General features: G+C 33.6%; 2 non-coding genes across 2 annotated transcripts; both read left to right on the forward strand.

Annotated features, from left to right (window-relative positions):
• The first annotated feature begins 1,268 nt into the window (after nt 1-1,268).
• Trnap-cgg (transfer RNA proline (anticodon CGG)) lies at nt 1,269-1,340 on the forward strand. Its single transcript has one exon. It is a non-coding gene; the product is annotated as a tRNA-Pro (tRNA).
• A 1,740-nt stretch (nt 1,341-3,080) lies between these two features.
• Nucleotides 3,081-3,152, forward strand: Trnap-agg (transfer RNA proline (anticodon AGG)). Its single transcript has one exon. It is a non-coding gene; the product is annotated as a tRNA-Pro (tRNA).
• Nucleotides 3,153-18,023: the final 14,871 nt, after the last annotated feature.

An 18,023-nucleotide genomic window follows, 5' to 3' on the forward strand; every position in this document is an offset into this window, starting at 1 on the left:
TCCGAATTTTCAGTTTTTCACCAAGAAAAAATAACTATCTTTTTCAGCGTGAACAACACAACTGACAGCTGTACACAGGTTATACAAAATCCAATGTCTTACGATTCTGCATCCAAGAAATCTGCTCTACTGCCACAATCACACCCCCAGAGACTGCTTACACATATTAGCATGCAAAATGTTTTGTTGAATATAACAGCAGTGTAATATTCAAAGCATAGATTATATATTATTAAGAAAGGAAAGGTTCAACCAGCTCAATTTTAGTTTCAAAGGTCATGTTTTTGCAATTATTTGAATGTAATCCCAGCTGAATTAATTTTTAGTTACTCTGAATATACGAGAGAATGACTAAATCTTTTTCGTTTCTATGAAAGTAAAATTCTTTTCCGTTATTTCAAGACGAGTGGGTGTTACCATACAACTATTATATCGGACTACAAAGAGTTATACAACAAACGCTGGCAACCTTTCTTTTCCAAGTCCATTCCAGTGTTTAATAGAAGAATTATAGCACACTTTGGTATGCATTTGAATTTTAGATGTGTCAAACTGCTATTCTAAAACACAAATACTGATATTTTGACAGAAAAATAAAACCTGACAAGAGAAAAATACCAAAAGAAAACGAGGAAAAAATGTGTTGCAATTACAACAAAATTGTAATGAAATCAGCGATAAGTTCATTTTGTGGACTTTTAGTAAGTGGTTTCTTGACACTTATCATCTGTCAATGTCATTTATATATTCTGCCACGCTGTATCATAAAACACGACCGTAACCTAGCAAAACCATACAGTAATGACAAAATCCACTGAGGTATGCTGCATTAAATGTTTGGCCAACATTATTAAACAAACAATTATCGGAACAGATATAATTTTTCATTACGGCTCTTTGGTCTAGTGGTATGATTCTCGCTTCGGGTGCTATTCTAAAACACAAATACTGATATTTTGACAGAAAATAAAACCTGACAAGAGAAAAATACCAAAAGAAAACGAGGAAAAAATGTGTTGCAATTACAACAAAATTGTAATGAAATCAGCGATAAGTTCATTTTGTGGACTTTTAGTAAGTGGTTTCTTGACACTTATCATCTGTCAATGTCATTTATATATTCTGCCACGCTGTATCATAAAACATGACCGTAACCTGGCAAAACCATACAGTAATGACAAAATCCACTGAGGTATGCTGCATTAATTAAATGTTTGGCCAACATTATTAAACAGGCAATTATCGGAACAGATATAATTTTTCATTACGGCTCGTTGGTCTAGGGGTATGATTCTCGCTTCGGGTGCGAGAGGTCCCGGGTTCGAATCCCGGACGAGCCCAATATTTTATTACGTTTTGCGTCGCCCACTTTGTCTCCATCGATACTATAATGCCGAATCTTTCTTCACTTTTTTCTAAATTATTCATTTTAATTGCTTCAAATAGCACAAACATCTCACCGCTAAACCTGGTCACATGCACTAATAACTATATGTAACTAAATATATATATCTACACAAAGGTCTGACTAACATTTCTGTACAATGACATATTGACAAAAAACATCAGTGCAAGACAAATGTATGCCTAAAGAGTGACATGTGTATTCGACAGCATAAATCGTTGGTCGAAGGAACTAGTTATCTCTTTGGGTATCATAACTCTCGTTCAACATGTAATTCAGTAACAGGAAGGTCTAAACATTAAACACCTGACCTGCACTAATGACAACAAAATGGCATCGTAAATTGTGCGACTGAATTTATGATATTTTGTCACACATTTTCAATCCAAAGAATTATGTGAATGTGACTTGGTGTTATATCAGTTATTTATAAAAGAAAACGAGACGATATTCGCTTGAAAATTAGCGTCCTCTTTGTGTATATATAGGATAGTACAACCAAACCTGCAAACAAATATTCTACAAAAAAGACAGTAAGAACTATATACACAAGGTATATTGAAAATTAAATCGCATCGTACTTTACTGATGACATGATCAAGGCCATCATCAAGAGCACACATAGAAATGATGATTGGTATAACAGCTATAAAACGAGAAGGTACTCATTTCTTATCTCTGTGCGACGCACGATTTTATCCCATGTATGGCGGTTTTAGTTCTAAAGCTGTCCATTTTCTATAGCTGTCAGAATTGTAATATAGATAATCAGATTAGCTTGCGCATGTCACGTGTAAGTCTAGACAAGTGATAACAGCAATGACCAATGCGATAATCAATAGTATGTATCTTTCATCTAATAACGTCATATCTAAACGATGATATTCAGATTAAATAATATCAAAGAAAGTAGAAATTGAAGAATTTGTTACATTGTTTCGATGAGATAATATATCACATTAATCAGTCGAGTAATATTGCCTTTCAACACCTATTACTATATAGTCGTTGAAACACCTTTATTCTTCAATGAGTGTTCCCAAAACTTAACAGAAATTTCAACAATCTGGAACACACAAAAACAACTGGATGCAGATCTTTCTGTTTCTCTTATCGCGCTTAAAAAAGTTGTAGTAGATTTTGTTGTTATCGAATAACGGTTTTCAGACATCGTAGCGATATGCCTAAAAATTCATAACATTGAAGTAATGTATCATTGACCAGTATCCACCATAACTAAATTTCACTTCGCATTAAATTGCAAAGACTATTTGTTGCTGTAAGCCGAAGGATGGAAAGAAAATACAAAGAATGCGTGACATAATACTGCATTGAATATGTACAGATTTATCATTTGATTTATATATTCTGTTTATCAATGTTTCAAAAGTCTGTTTCAGTATTTTGATGCAATTTAATCTTTAAGTACTGTTACAAAATGTCCTTTGTTATACATCTGATAAGTTCAGTTTTAGCACATTTCACAAGTGTTATCTTGTCAGTCGTCATTACCTAGCGTCATTTATGGATTTTGCAACGCTGCATCATAAAACATGAAAGTAACTTGGTGCAGGCATACATCAATGATAAAAAGATGGAGAAATGCTGCATTATACTCTACAACTTACATCATTAAACTTCACATGGATCTGCCATACATACTCTTTTGCAACACGGCTCGTTGGTCTAGGGGTATGATTCTCGCTTAGGGTGCGACAGGTCCCGGGTTCAAATCCCGGACGAGCCCAAATTTTTTTATCATGTTTTTACTTCGTCCACTTTGTTTCGATGTTAGCAAACATTCTTCAAAAGACATTAAACACTATATATGAGACAAATACCCATTTCAGTCGTATCAGACTTTACATATGACATGAATGTGACCAACATAAAGAGTACACAATGTCATAAATGATAGAGCATTACAAAACGAGAACGAGTTCGTATCAATGTATCCACGATGCATGATTTTATATATTGTATGATGCTATAAACAAGAGAATGTAACAGGGGATCATCAGTCCTAATATATACTTAACTAATTATATATATATATATATATATATATATATATATATATATATATATATATATATATATATATATATATATATATATATATATATATATATATATATATATATATATATATATATACATATATGTGTGTGTGTGTTTGTGTGTGTGTTTTGAATTTTTAACGTAGCTTTAACAATTTTTCAGTCATATCGCTACGATGTCTGCAGTGTTGTCTAGCACCGGGGCATCATGACACAGACATGTAGCATGATGTCCCACTCAGTCACATTATCCTGACACAAGGCCAACCAGTCCTATAACGAACCTCTTAATGCTGAGCGACTAGCGAGGTATGCCGATAAATCAGTCTTTCCCCCGTGATTATACTGATTTTCGGATGATGGGTTGATACCACAACATCGTCCATCAGTATCAACACAGATTTGTGGTGTTGATTTATCGGACTATTTGCGAGGCAGCTGTTAATACCATTTTTATGTCTTTTGTTCGACTCGCCCGTGAATCGAAAGCGCCACCTCCCGCATCCGAGACGGACGCTCAAACCACTAGGCCACCGGAGCGGTCCAACACGATAAAGAAACTTGTTACAATAATAAAATGTGTACTGCTATTAGGGATTCTATTATAAGCCGTTGATATGAAAACATTAAAGAAACTTCGATTAAAACCTTCAACTTAATTGATCTCTTATTCGTTGTTTTTGATAACTTTAAGACTGTTAAACAAAATTAAAAGAACTACATTTCTAAAACAAATAATTCAAGGTATTAGTATACGGCTAGATTGTGGTCACTTTCGCAAGAACACAATATTGAAGCAAGTAAAACTGAACAGTACACTATATAGTTAAATTTGTTTTCACATTAGACTGCGAAGACAATTTGTAGCTGTAAGCCGGTGGATAGAAAGCTACGTCATAGTATAGATGCGTGAAAATTCTGCAGACTTTGAAGTACAATATACAGGTAAGGCATTGAAACAATACGCAATAACCATTTGACTTGTTTATTCTATTTGTCAATTCTTTTACAAGTATTTTTGTCCAGCCAGTGCGAGAGGTCCCGAACGAGCGCAACAGTTTATCATGTGTTATGTTGCCCAATTTGTGGTGATCGATACAATAATGCTGAATTTTTCTTCACTTTAAATTTCTAAACTCACTATCTGTTTAATTGCTTCAAAGAGCACAAACATCTAACAGCTAAGCCAGTCTCTGCATGAATTAAATATATCTAATGAAACATACATTTCTACACTAAGCTCTGGTCACAACCTGTGCACAATGACAGATTGAGGAGAGATGAATAATCATTACATACATGTCCTTCCCTAATTGACTACGAAACGGCATCGTAAATTATGTGACAACGTATGAGATTTTGCTTCACATTTTTGAGTACAAAGAATTATGTGATTGAGTTGGTGTTATACCACTTATTTATAAGAACAAGGTTGACAACATACGCTTGAAAACTTAGCGTCCTCAGTGTAGATATAGAAGATAGTATAAACAATCCCACAAGCAAAGATCTTTAAAACTATATTTACTTTACAGATGAAATGACCATGGTCAACATCAAAAGTACACAGACAAGATGATAACTGATTTAATATATACAAAACAAGTTCATTCCTAATCTATCTACGATGAACAATTTTATGTCATGCATGATTTTATAAACAACTGTAAAAAGGGACTATGAATGTTAATAGATAATTAAATAGATAATCTCTTCTTTTCCAAATGAAACCAAACCTCTAGGACGTTGTATCAACAGAAAGTAATGAACATGCTTCAGTCACCTAAATTACAGTTTATTAAGTAATCTTTTTGCAACTACTCCAAGGGTAATTCTAGCCAAAATATGTTTATTTACTTTGCCCGAGAGAGTGACTCACGTTTCCATAAAGGTTACTTTCTTTTGCTTTCATTACAAGACGAGCTGAGCTTTTCTTGCGAGTCATCTCTCGAAATTCCATGCGGTAATCCAAACAAAATAGCATTGTATTTCAAAGTCCAAGAGCAAACACATCGAGTTTTTTCAATTAGCTTCTTTATTTTCAGAGAGATCGTAACAAAATACAAAAATCTGGCAGTCTTGTCTTTCAAAAGTGCATTCCGATTTCCCACCGTTCTGAGTCCAAACTAATGGCCCGACACGCCCGTTCTGTCGAGAATCCATCAAAAACCTCCTTAGACACTGCAGACCCGTTGGTCTTGAAGTTTTGGTCCTTTACCACGGGAGACTATATTGATCGGAGCCATGTTCACCACTGACAGCGGCACACAGGTTATGCACGTGCAGCACAGGGAGCGGACTCAAATTCTAATGACACCAGTGGAATAGCTAGCAATAAGAATGACATGTCGAGTAACATCGATAGACAGACAGGAGCTTCTCGTCGTTTTGGGAAAGAATGTACCGTGGTGATTGATGTAAAGGATGTGAAGAAAATAAAGGCAAGTGATATTATTAGAAGTGTAGAAGAATTAACCGGAGATATGTCGGTCTATGCAGTTGTGCCCAAAGGTGCAAATTTGTATGAGGTCACACTACCGAGCAAGGAAGTAGCATATGATATCTTGTGTGGAACTGATATTGGAAGTGAACACTTTGATTGTACTCTCTTATATTCAGACACTATTATTGTGTCAATTCTTCATTTACCAGCATACATCACAGATGATGATATAAGTATGAAGCTCGGTGAATACGGAGTAGAACTTCTTTCTCCCATTCAACGCAGATATTATCCTGGGACTAGTGTGGCTGATGGGACTCGTTATGTTAAATGTAAATTTCCACAGCAGGTAAAATCCTTACCTTACAGTCTGAAATTTCAGACTGTCAATGATCAGCAATGCTTTAGAGTATTACACGATAACCAAGTTAAGGTATGTTCTAGATGTCTAGATCCGGGACATGTTATGAAAGACTGCCCTGATTTTGTATGCTACAAGTGTGGGGAGCAAGGCCATGTAGCAAAAAATTGCACAAGGCAAAGATGTGACAGTTGTGGAAGTTTTCCTCTGACGTGTACATGCAGGATATGCGACAAATGCCACAAAGAGGCGCAAACATGTATGTGTTACAGAGAGGCCATTGCAGGCATTCATTCGCAAGTTGATGATGCTACGAGGGAAGACATATTGGAGTTACCGAGTGACGAAGATGATAAGGAAGAAATTGAGAATGCAAAACAAGATAACGAGAGTGGAGAAAGTGGGGAAGAAAATGAAAGAAGCGGAGTTGATATGACCAATGTAGAAATAGAATCTGAGGAGGAAGTAAACAACAATCATACAATTGGTGATGGATCGGGGACAGATTCAGATGATGACAGGAAGATGGCTGCAGAAGTTGTTGAAAGATCAAACGAATCACGTACGTGTCAAGAAAACGGTACTAATATCGAAAATTTCAAGGTAGTACAAAGGAGGAGGAGAAGGTTTAATCCAGTACCTAACCTGAAAATGAATAGTATGCGACGAACACCTATTAAGAAATGATCAAACACTCAACATTTTATAATACTTTCAATACACTCATCATAATCATGGCTTTAAATATTGTATCTCTAAATGTAAATGGCTTGCGTAATTTGAATAAACTAAAGTCTGTTTTAGAAATATTTAAAGAGAAAAGAGGCCATATTTTATTATTGCAAGAAACCTTTTGGGATGATGAGTTTGCTGAAAGTATTAGAGAAAATGAGATTTGGAATGGTGACATATTCTATAGTAATGCTGACAATAGGAGGGCAGGTGTTGCTGTTTTAGTAGTGAGAGAATTGAGAAATCAGGTGACACAAGAAATGATTGAAAAGGGTAGGATTTTACATCTTAAAATAGCTATTGATGATAAAGTGATTGATTTAATCAATATTTATGCTCCAAATGTTGTGAAGGAAAGGTATAACTTTTTCATGAAGCTAAAGACATATTTGCATGACAGTACTAGTGATAGCACTATCCTGGCTGGTGATTTTAATACAACTTTAGCAGGTATTGATCGACATAACAAAGCCTTACATATTGATGATGTAGCAGTGCGTGAACTTTATAAAATTATTCATGATAGGAATATTACCGATTTATGGAGATCACGAAATCCTAGTACTCGTAGTTTCTCCAGAAAACAAGTTGTACTAGGCGAAATGAAGCAGAGTAGAATAGATTATTTTTTGATTTCCTCAAAATTGCATTCCAATGTGCAAAATATTTATTATGCAGATACATCCTTTAGTGATCATTCTTTTGTATACCTTAAACTAAATACCTGCAAAGTGGAAACAGGGCCCGGATTATGGATACTAAATGACAATGTTCTTTTTGAGGAAAAATATGTACAAAGAGTGAAATCAATTCTTACCGAGGGAAAAACTGACGAAATGTATTTCAGTGAACCACTCATTTGGTGGGATAATGTAAAATACAAAGTTAAAAAATTTTCCCAAGTATACTGTACAAGAAGAAATAAGGAAAGATTACAAGAATACTTTACATTGCAAAATAAATTAAAATCATTTTCAGAAAAAGTCGCAAATAAAGAATCATGTGACATTAACAAATATGAAGAACTAAAACATCAGCTAAGTGACTATGAAACTGATTTTTGTCGGGGTGCTATATTGAGATCTAAGGCGAAATGGGCAATTGAAAGCGATAGAAATACTAAATACTTTCTAAATCTTGAGAAATATCGACACAACAAAAATGTAATCAATGAATTGATTGATGATGATGGTGTAATTATTTCAAATACAACCGGAATCTTAGATGAAATACATCAGTTTTATAGTCATTTATATTCTTAGGTAACTGTTGATGATAATTGTACTGATTCACTTTTAGATTTTGTAAACTGTTCTGTATCTGATGAGGATAAAGATATGTGTGATGCCATAATAACAGTTGATGAAATACATACAGCTATAAAAGGGATGGCTAAAAATAAAAGCCCCGGCCCGGACGGATTGACAGTAGAGTGGTATTGTAAATTTTATGATTGTATATATGATATTCTGTTGCACATCTTTCAGAGTGTTAAGAATGACAATATTATGTCGAGATCAATGAGATTTGGGGTTATATCACTTATTTATAAAAATAAGGGGGATAATAGAAGGTTGCAAAATTGGCGCCCTATCAGTTTACTTAATGTAGATTATAAAATTTTGGCAAGGATTTTGTCTACACGTTTAAAAATGGTATTACCCAAAATTATTTCTCAAACTCAGACATGTTGTATAGTTGGGAGAGATATTGCTGATACTATAGTCACTGTAAGAGATATTATAGATATGGTTGAGAGAGACAATCTTGAGGGATATATCTTAAAAATTGATCAAGAAAAAGCGTTTGACAGAGTTTGCCACTCATATTTGATTTCTGTTTTATAGTGAAATTAAAAGTAGTGTTAAATGCAATGGTCATCTAACGAAACCCTTTTTAATTAAAAATTCAGTCAGACAAGGTTGTCCTATATCAGCAATGTTATATGTAATAGCAGCAGAACCCTTAGGACTCGCTATCAAAGCAAATCCCACTATCAAAGGTATTCCACTCCCACTGTCTAGTAATACAAGTAAAGTCTTTCAACATGCAGATGATACAACCTTGACATTAGCGGACACACAATCCATTAATCAATCTTTTAATGTACTTGACTTGTATTGTAAAGGATCTGGTGCAAAGGTGAACAAGGAAAAGACAGAACTTCTGTGTATTGGATCTGGTAAACTTACTGATGATTATTGCAAACAATTACAAATTCAAATGTGTGATCAAGTCATCTTAATTTTGGGAGCTTATGTTGGAAAATGTGCAAAGTTATGTGAGCAACTGAACTGGAATGATAGATTGTCTAAAATTAAAAACTTATTGCAACTGTGGTCACAGAGATATTTGACAATATAAGGAAAAGTAACAGTTGTTAATAACTTATTAGTTTCTAGAGTGTTGTACATAGTGTCAGTTCAGCCTCTTCCTGATATGATTGCTGATGAATTGAAGCAATTATTTCTCAGATTTATCTGGTCAGGAAAGTCCCATTTGGTTCACTATTATACAATAATTGGTGATAAGCGAAATGGCGGACTACAGTTAACTGATATAAAGATGAAAATGTATGCATTCAGACTAAAATTTTTAAAAAGATACTTTGTTGTGAATTGCCATACTATGTGGAAAACTACCTTTGATCACTTTTTATCTACTGTTCTGAACATGAGGTTGACCAAAGAGTTGTTTCTCATGTCTTTAAATAAGCAACAATTGAATACCCTACCTATATTTTACAGAGAAATGTTTCATGCATGGGAAAAACTTAGAAATAATATCGATACAAATATTGATGTGAGGAATGTTTTTGAACAGCCTCTCTTTTTAAATCCTAATATTACATGTGCTGGTAAAACGTTGTTTTTCGCAGAATTTATAGAAGCAGGAATTGTTCGTGTTCAGGATATTACATATGAATTTGTACCTGGAATACTACCTTATAGAGCTATTCAAGAAATGATATACAAATCAAATTTTGAGATCAAAACAGATAAGATAAAAAAAAGACTATAATTGCATAATAGAAAGTATTCCATTAGGCTGGAGAAATATTGTTGCAACAGAGTCAAAACCCACTGTAACCAATGGGAGAAATAATATGTTTCTCAGAGTTGATACAAAATTATATGACCTCTGTTTATGTACAACACAACTATTTTACAAGCTTTTATGTACGTTGATTTTTCAAGAACCAGCTTCTGTTTCCTTTTGGAGTAAGATATTTAGTTTGGAAAAGCATAAATACTGGAAATTGATACACCTACCTTTCAAGACCCCAGATTGTGTAGATTTGGATTACAGAATAATGCACAATCGAATATTTACAAAAGAGAGACTAAAATACTATGGCAAAATTGATAATGACTTATGTCCAGTGTGCCAGTTGGAAACAGAGGATTTATTTCACATGTTTTTGAAATGTCCTGAATTAAGCTCTTTTAAGAATTATATTGTATATATAGTTGAGATTCTTTTTAAAAGTTGTAGAGTTGGTGTTCTCAATAGCACTTCTTTTGAACAAATGCTCATGATAGGATATAACAAAGAAACAAAATCAGTAAATAGTTATTTTTTGAACTACATCCTGAGCATTGCTCGATTGTGCATTTACAAAAGAAGAAACATTATGTCGTTATTAGGGAAACAAATAGACATCGAAAGATTGTTCCAATATTTGACTAGAAAATATATATTATATGCGTATCAACATTACAAAGACAAAAATCAGACTTTGATTACGAAGTATTTTGTAAAAGATAATCCGTTAATGAGAATAGAAGAGGATAAACTGTTTATTACATTGTACAATCATTGTTTTGTACTATAGCATTACAAAATATTATTTTAGAATCATTGTTCTGTAATATAGCTTAACAAAATACTATTGTAGAATCATTGTTTTGTAATATAGCATTACAAAATACTATTGTAGAACCATTATTTTGTAATATAGCATTCCAAACTACTATATACATACTGACTGTATACTTTTAACTTATATACTGTACAAAACGTTTTTTAAATAAAGAAAGAAAAAGAAAAAAAATGATTCTCGCTTAGGGTGCGAGAGGTCCCGGGTTCAAATCCCGGACGAGCCCAACATTTTATCATGTTTTAATTTGCCCACTTTGTCGCCATCGATAATATCCTACTTTACTAAAACTTATAAGCCCACATTTTGTTTAAATTCCTTTAAAGAGCAAAAGCATCTAACAGCCAAGCCAGATAAGCAATGAAATATACATTTCTTCACTAAGCTCTGAGTAACACCTGTACACAATGACAATCTGATATTGATAACAAAGACTTGTCAATGTAGTGTCATCGTAAATTATCTGACTACATATATGGTATATTATTGCACATTTTTCAGTGGAAAGTAATTATGTGAATACGAGTTGTTGGTATACCAATTTTGTTTTATATAAAATCAAAGGTGCCAAAATACGCTTGAAAAATCAGCGTCCTCAATGTAGCTATAGCGGTTCTTATAATCATGTCTGCAAGCTAATATTCGTCAAAAGACATTTAAAATTTCATACAGGAGATATATAGATATTTCAAATTATCATGCTTTACAAATGGTATGACCATAGCCAACAACGAGAGTAAACAGATACATTTCTAATCTATCTACGGTGCACGATTGTATCCCATGTATAACGATATAAACATGGAAATGTAAAAAAGGATTATCAGTGCTAATATTTAACGAATTAAATATATGAAGACCTATCCAAGATGATGCTAGACGTCTCTTCTTCCAAATATCTACAGCAATCATAGCCAAAATCACGCCTACAAATTCAGACTCGGAGTGTTTAATAAAAGTCGTTAGGCACGTGGTAAAGATTATTTACACACATTGTCATGCGAAACCTTTTGGTGCATATAACAGCAGTGCACCATTCAAAGCATCGATTATCTCTTCTGTTCCATTTGATACCATGCCTTTGGGAGGTTGAATCGACAGCAATGAAAATGCTTCAGCCGCCATAATTCTAGTCGGAGAGTTCATTCTTTGACACTACTTGAAGGTTAATTCCAACTTAGATATTTTTTTATACTCCAAATACCGGAGGGAATGGCTCAAAGTTTTACATTTCCATGAATGCAACACTCAGTTTCATTCATTGCAAGACAAGCTGGCTTTTTCTTCCCAGTTATCTATAGGAATTCCATGCGCTAAACAACGGTGATGTGATGTGATTGTGATTTTTAACGTAGCTTTAACAGTTATTCAGTGATATCGCTACGATGTCTGCAATGTGCCAGTTTATAGTGATGTCTAGCAGTGGGGCATCATGCCGCAGACATGTAGCATGATATCCCACCCAGTCACATTATCCTGACACCAGGCCGACCATTCCAAACACTAACCTCTTAATGCTGAACGCCAAGCGAGGTAGCTGTTAGCACAATTTTTGTAAGTCTCTGGTATGACTCGGCCGGGGATCGAACCCACGACCTCCCGCATCCGAGGCGGACGCTCTCACCACTAGGCCACCGGAGCGGAACGCTAAACAACAAGAAATGCCATTGTGTTTGAAAGTCCAAAAGCAACCACACCAAATCTTTTCAATTAGTTTCTTTAGCTTTAGAGGATAACGAAACACATATGCTGGCAATCGTGCCATTCGAAAGTTCATTTCAATGTTTAATGGAAGAATAATAAGATACGGTAATGTGTATTTGAACTTTTTAGATCTGTAAAGTTGTTAGTTTAAGAACCAATACAGTTATTCTGACAGATAATGAAACTTGAAAAAACAAAACACCAAACAACACGAGGAACACATTTGTAAAAAAAACAAAAACAGTATATTCCTATCAGGGACTCTTAAAGACGCTGGTACTATATAAACTTTAAGGAAACAATAATGTTACTTTGTACCGTTTCATTCTAATTGTCATTAAGAACTTTTCGAATCTTCACCTTAATTGATATCTCTCTTGTGCTTTATGGAAAGCGTCGAAGACTGTTTATAAATGTAATTGCAAAGTAATATCATACGGCTAACTTGGGTTCGCTGACCCAGGAATACATAACATTGAAGCAAAACAAAATTACTGAGAAGACGATATAGCTAATTTTCATTTTGTATTCACCTGCAAAGACTGTGTGTAGCTGTAAGCAAAGACTATCTGTAGCTGGAAGCAAAGACTATATGTAACTGTAAGCAAAGACTATATGTAGCTGTCAGCAAAGACTATATGTAGCTGTCAGCAAAGACTATGTGTATCTGTAAGCAAGGAGATAAGGATATGTAAGTCGGCGGATGGAAACTTATGTCAATGTAAAGATGAAGATGATATAATTCTGTTGATTAGGAAATATAATATACAATATAATATAAATATGATTAATTGAAAAGGGACATATTTACCACTGACACACACACACACACACACACACATATATATATATATATATATATATATATATATATATATATATATATATATATATATATATATATATATATATATATATATATATATATACATATATATATATATATATATATAATATTATATTTATCAAGTTGTAAAAAAATCTGTATCAATCTTTGCATGCAATTTAATCTAAAGTTACTTTTACTAAATTTCCTTAATTGAACCTGTGACGTTGACTGACACGTTCATTTTGAACTCTTTTCATCACTACTTTCTTGAAAGTTATCATCGGTTAGTGACAGTTATACATTTTGACAGGCTGTATCATGATATGGAGCGTAAGATATTGAAAGAATACAGAAATCATGAAACCATGGAAGTATGATTTGTTACAAAATATAATGTACAACTTATATTATTCAGCTTGACATTCATACAATTATAAGAATAGAATGGCTCGTTGGTCTAGGGGTATGATTCTCGCTTAAGGTGCGAGAGGTCCTTTGTTCAAATCCCGGACGAGCCCACGTTTTTTTTTCGTCGCCCGAAATTTCTTTTACTGTTATGTTCTACACTCAACGTCTAGTCAGTCTCTGCAGTCACTGAAAAATATATGCATTGAAATAAATTTTGACTTTTGTACTAAAATAAATATTTCAACACTTGGCACCGAGAAACACCTGTGTACGATACAGATATTGATAAGAAAAGAAATTAAATACGGAACACGTGTGTTTGAAAGATTGACACGTATATTCAACAGGTGTATTACAACACTTGCTTAATATATATTTCTGTATATATGTATGTATGCCTAAAGATAATACTATTGAACTTCATTGACTGACATCGTAAATTGTGTGACAACATATATGATATATTGACCAAATTTTTCAGTACATGGAATTATGTCATCGTTAATGCGAGTTTGTCTTATATCACTTATTTATAAACATATGAGTGACAACATACGTTTGAAACACTAGCGTCCTCAGTGTAGATGCATCGGGTATAACAAAAGAGCCTTCAATAAGCAGTTTTCAAAAGACATGAAGAACTATATACGAAAGGTATATTGACATTTGAATGATATACTTTATAGATGGCATGACCGTGGCCAATAACTAGAGGACAAAAAGGCGCCTGCATTTATAAAACGATGGAGATTTTGACTGAAACTGGTTTTTTTTTAACAACAAATGAAAACAAAACAGCAACAAAAGAAACAGCGATTCAGTATATTGATTATAAGGGACAAAATATTTTGTCTTGAAAAAAGAGGAAGATATTTCTGAATTAAGAAACGATGGAAAATGATATTATGGATCGTTTCATAAATTTATACTGTCTTTGAAACCTAAAAGGAAGAATGTTAGTTTAAAACTGTGAGATACTTCTCAACAAGTTACAGATCCTCCGACAAGTGATTATTCCTATGTTGTTTCAAGATGAGATGCAAAGTTTATGTACATGGATTTATATCGTGAGGAACATGTGGTTACATACTTCCTTTATGAGTGGTTGACAAAATAAAGAAGATTTGTCATGTTTTCAAACGTTCCACGGAACTGGAAACTTTATTTGAAGACAAAACTAACTTTGATAATGAAACTGTCAACCACACGTATAATCCAAAAATAGACTATGACGAAGTCAATGACAATTGTCACCTCTTTGGTCAATTTAGGGGTGCCGCACAGTGCTTATAATTTACGTCCGAAAATAACTCGATTTAAAACTCGATTTCAGTATTATTTTATAAACCAGAAGGTTATGATGGACATTTGATAATGGAGGCTGCTGGGAAAACAAACTTAGGTTATGCATACATATTAATATAGATAAATGCAGTTCCTTTATTATTGTGTAATTACGATTTATTGATCGTTTGTAATTTCTTAATAGCAGTTTGGATAAGCTATCATCTAATCTATTTGAAGATTATTTAAGAAAAACCAGTAATTTTCCTGACGGATGTAAAAATTGAACTGTTAACTGAAAATGGGATTTAACCAATATGCTTATATTGATAGGTTTTAGAAATGAACCTAGACTTAACTATCCCCACCTCATTAAGAAATGGATGAATTTCATTAGAATATTAACTGATCCTGGTTAAATTTTACCCAGCCGCTTACAATGTAAATTGAATCCGAAGGATTTCTTTCACACGAAAAGGATTTTTTCGAAGTGTACAAAATTTCAGATCAGTATTACGTTATTTTTACATTCAATCAAATTGTAAAAAATGCAGTCATTTTATTAAAATTTGAATGTTTCATTATTAATTAAAAATGTAACATCAAACGAAGATTATGCTCATTTTAAGAAATGTATGGAATATATGTCAAACATACCTCTTAGGTGAATATGATGATCTATACTTAAAAACGACCGTCTTGTTGCATGCTGTCAACGTAGATGTGTGTGTGGTTTGGATTTTTAACGTAGCTGTAACAATTTTTCAGTCAAATCGCTACGATTTCTGCATTGTGACAGTTTATAGTGATGTCTAGCACTGGGGCATCATGCCACCGACATGTAGAATGATGTCCCACCCAGGCACATTATCCTGACACCAGGCCGACCAGTCCAAACACTAACCTCTTAATGTTGAGCGCCAAGCGAGGCAGCTGTTAGCAACACCTTTGTAAATCTTTTGGATGTCTCGGCCGGCGATCGAACCCACAAATTCCCGCATCCGAGGCGGACGCTCTAACCACTAGACCACCGGAGCGGTGGCGACTTTTATAATGTGAGGAATACAGAGATGACACATTATTTCTTATATGGAGCCCATTTGTTACCAGTCCATGTATTATTGGAATACAGTACTAAAACAACCCGAAAGCTGAATTAGAAATATTAACATATATTGGTATGCATCTCTTTATTGAATTGGGATAAAGAGATGGTATTCTAATTGTATTGAAAAGATATGATAAGGATACAAATCCATTTGTTAATTGTTATGACGAAAATGTACTTATTTGTTCGATTGTAAATTTGGATCCTACTAATTTATATGAATCGGCTATGATGAAAGCATTTCCTGTTGGTCGAATTAAGCGGATATATTCAGACGTCTTAAAATGGCTATAGTTTGGTAGCTGACCTTGATGAAACTGAAAACCTACACAATGCTCATAATGGTTACTGACTGGTTCCTGAAACGTTAACTGTTAAGAAGGAATGTCTAAGCAACTTTCAAAAACAAATTAGTAAACGATCTAGTACGTTTTAACAGGACAAAGCTGGGATGGGGTTGTATTTAGCGAAGACACTGAAAGCAATTTCGTGAATGATATGTTTGTTTATTATGGAATTGAGCGATGAATGAATCAGACATATCCGTATGCATGACATCAAAACAATGGAAATTAAAGAATGATGCCCACCGAGTTAAACAACTCATATTATGGAATGATATCGTTCCTAACTGAACAAATCCGACCATATAACTTCAATGAGTAGTCAAACAAGAATAAACATATGTAACTTATAAATAAATAGGATTGATATATAGATTTATCACCATGGTTGATCAATATTCATGGTGTAAAGACATATGGACAATGTTTAATTGTACAAAAATATACATACTGTACCATCCATTACCAAGGCTATCAAAGTAAGCAATTTCCATAAATGCTTGAATAAAGTTTCAACCACAGGTAGGGTACATATACTTTTTATTTGTACTCACAGAGTGATGCTGAATTATTTATTTCACTCGTATTGTAATACTAAATTTTTTATTTCACTCGTATAGTAATAATGAATTATTGATTTCACTCGTATAATGATAATGCATATTGAATTAACTCGTATGGTGATAATGGATATTGATTTCACTCGTAGTGATAATGAATTATTGATTTCGCTCGTATAGTGATACTGAAATATTGATTTCACTCGTATAGTGATAATGACTATTGATTTCACTCGTATAGGGATAATGGATATTTATTTCAGTCGTATAGCGATAATGAGTATTGATTTCAGTCGTATAGTGATAATGAATTATTGATTTTACTCGTATAATAATTATGAATATTCATTTCACTCGTACAGTGATAATGAATATTGATTTCACTCGTATGGTGATAAGGAATTGATTCACTCGTATATTGATAATCAATGCTGATTTCGTTCATATAGTGATAATGAATTATTGATTTCACTCATATAGTGATGATACTGAATATTGATTTCACTCGTATAGTGATAATGAATTATTGATCTCACTCGTATAGTGATAACGAATATTGATTTCACTCATATAGCCGTAATTCAAGTTATGAGTCTGCATGTCCTCCTGCGCCTAAAAAACGAAAGTTGCTGGCCGAAAAAGCGGAAAGGAAACTCTGCAATACGTTTGTGAAAGAACAACGTGAAAGACAGATAAATGCGACACGAAGGCATGAAATGTTTTACTAGTACAACAAGACTAAAGATTAGCAGGATTTCACCTGTTTTCAGGCATTTTGCAGACCAAAATCCCAATGAGTGTAATAACGTAATGAGAGTAACTATTCGATAATTAGATAATAACGATGATGATGATCATCGTCGCAGATAACATTAGTTATTACAATAAAGAAATCTTATTAACAG

Source organism: Sinohyriopsis cumingii, chromosome 18 (assembly GCF_028554795.1).
Source record: "Sinohyriopsis cumingii isolate HCF-2022 chromosome 18, ASM2855479v2, whole genome shotgun sequence".
Classification (NCBI taxonomy): Eukaryota; Metazoa; Mollusca; class Bivalvia; order Unionida; family Unionidae; genus Sinohyriopsis; species Sinohyriopsis cumingii.